The 2,671-nt window shown below is 52.8% G+C and overlaps 1 long non-coding RNA gene across 1 annotated transcript; it reads left to right on the top strand.

Moving 5' to 3' along the window:
• Positions 1–581: 581 nt before the first annotated feature.
• Positions 582–1,947, top strand: LOC137165695 (uncharacterized). The gene is made up of 2 exons (XR_010923460.1): positions 582–656; positions 1,373–1,947. It is a non-coding gene; the product is annotated as an uncharacterized lncRNA (long non-coding RNA).
• Positions 1,948–2,671: the final 724 nt, after the last annotated feature.

Genomic DNA, 2,671 nt, shown 5'->3' with positions numbered 1-2,671 from the left:
GATATCTATTCTGCCTCAATGCTGGAGCCTTTCCAGGAAGGAATTTTTGCATCCCTATACACATAACCAGCCTTGCGCTGCTGGCCTGGTGCATGGTGGGTGTGAGCCTTGCTAGTGGCATGTGTTCTGAGTGCTGAGCGTCCTGCATTCGCTTGCCACACTGAGCGGTTCGGATGCCACCAGGGAATGCAGCTTGAACGCGGCGAGGCCTTGCTACCACCCGCCACGCTGTTAGCCATTCGCCCCTTTTATCGCATCCTGCCTCACAGATCACACACGCTGGAGGGTTCAAGTAACTCATTTCTGCCAGGGACTTGAAGCAGAAGAGTGCAAACTGTCATTGTTAACTCTGCAGCATCACAGCTGATGGAATCCGGTTATCATTACCCAGAACTACAGAGCAATTAGCGAGGGCAGGCCCCTGTAATTAACAGTCAATGGGTGTTTCACAGCAATTAGCTCCCTCTGTTATTATGGTGAAGATTTTGTCAGGGCACCTCTCTTTGTGCTGTTCAGGGGGTTAGAGAGAAGCCATCAAAACAACACCAGCTAAGCAGCACGGTCTCTTCTCATTGTACGTGCTGGAGTCCTGTCTGATCTGACCCCAGCTCTGGGCCCAGGAGGGGAAGAACACAGCCCGGGGCCTGGCAGCAAAGGTAGGGTCTGATGCCTCCTGCATTAATCAGTCCCATTTGCTGCAGTAGACCCCCAAGTTGTGACCCAAGGCGACTCAGGCCTTCAGCCCCCTCAGTCCAAGGCCCGAGGTGTGTTCTGTGAAAGAGAGAAGTTTGGGGGGTTACGTTAGAGAAGGACCTGAAGCGCCCCCCCCCCCCCCAATCTAGCCGCCACACAACATTACATCGCATTTGGAAGCCAAACCCAGATCCAGCTCTGAATTTCACAGTTGGTCACTCTCTTTATAAGGGGCTCGACCAAACCCCACCACATCCCTCCTTCCCTCCCCAGACGCTGGGTTGTTTGAAATCCAGACATCCAGCCGAGGCTTCTTGATGTGAGCCCATGCTGGTGGGCACTGAACGAGTTAATGCCCTGAGTCCCAGGGCAGCAGGGACGCTCCATCACTCGCATGGTTAATTGCCAATAAACCTTCACCCCAGGCAAAGCCGTCAAGGATACATGGAGCCTGACCCTCTGGAGATGAGACAATAAACTCCGCCCTTCTAATCTTTGCTGCTTGTTGAAAATATCTCTGCCTGGCCTAGATACGGAAATAAAATCATTTCCCCGGGGGCTGGGGGAGGAAGCAGACATCACTTCTACTACATCACCTGTTCAGTGACCTGCTGCATTCCTTGCGTGCTCGGGGCTGGCTCTGCAGATGCAGGGGTCTGAGCGTCTCTCTTTTACACAGGTGTGACTCCATTAGCATCCACTGCGTCGCCCACTGAGCCTCTGTCCGTGACGCTGGTGAGAGCCTGGCAATTGCTTTTGCCATGAACGCAGGGTCGTGTCCTAAGCGAGACAAGAATCACTGCGTCTCTGAGCCACTTCCCAGGCCAAGGTGCTAATGCAAGCGTCAATAGCGTTCCAGAGGGAGCCATCTCTCTGCCCAGATTCCCCATCCGGAAGCACCTTCGGCTGCTCCATCTGTTCCCTTTGCTGCCACGCGATCAATCAAGGAATGTCTCTTTTTATGGCTCTCTCTCCCGGGGCAGGCTGAGCTGCCCTTTTGTTCCCAATCTTTCTTGCAAGGGGCAGCCAGTGGCCTTGAGTTGTGCACTTGCAGCCGGAGCTACTGTCCATGGGGAGCTGCACCTGGGTGGAGATCTCTGGTCTCACGCTCTCGTGCGTGTCCTTGTGCTGAGCTCTGCGTGCAGGGAGGAGACGCAGAACCCATCTGCTCCTTTGGTCGGCTTTCCGCAGGCTGGGGCCCCATTTAACTATTGCGCTAAACCAGGAAGTGTTTTGAAATGCTACAAAACTTGTCCCGAAACTGATTTTCAAACAGCTTGCCTCTGTCACTGCACCAAGGAGCTGCTGGGAATCTCAGGGTGGGAGGGGATGGAGCAATGAGTATTCAACTGTCTTTTTTTTTTACAAGGTTTCATGCAATCCCCTAAATTGCCCACTCCTCCAACCCCCCAATAGGCAATTTTTGCAGCTAAAAAGGACAACTGGATGGGCAGGAGTTAGAACAAAATAACAGCCAACAGACGAGGCTTAAAAATAAACAATTAGAGTTAATGGTGCAGGTTTAAAAAAGGCAACAGGCAAGACAGGAATCTGCTGTTGCCTCATATGTTTGACCGGGCTTCTGTCTGACGATCGTCTTGGCTCCAAACCCCCTGCATATGCTTGCAGACACGCTATAGCACGTGCAGGATCAGGGCAGACAAGCGCTAATAAGCATGTGAGTTTCCCCATGGATTTTGCCATGACAACTCATGTGCCTAAAGCTAAGCCTGCACGTAACTGTTTGCAGGATCGAAGCCACCAGTGATCAGTTCCTAGGGGCAGGGACATGTCGCCCCCTATGTTTGTACGGTGCCCAGGACAATAAGCCCCGATCCGGGCCTTTCGTGCAGTACCTCCCGCTAAAGAACAATTACAGATTCCCTCTCAAGCTGAACCCGGGTCCCCTGCAAAGACTGATGAATCTTCATGACCCATAGCTGGTCTGAGCAGGGAATGATCCGCTCCTGGCGTTCAG

This window comes from Emydura macquarii, unplaced genomic scaffold (assembly GCF_026122565.2).
Source record: "Emydura macquarii macquarii isolate MOO-44397 ecotype Brisbane River unplaced genomic scaffold, CSIRO-AGI_Emac_v2 contig_2768, whole genome shotgun sequence".
Lineage (NCBI taxonomy): Eukaryota > Metazoa > Chordata > Testudines > Chelidae > Emydura > Emydura macquarii.
Note: the sequence above shows the minus strand (reverse complement) of the source record. Positions and strands in the feature narration are given on the sequence as shown.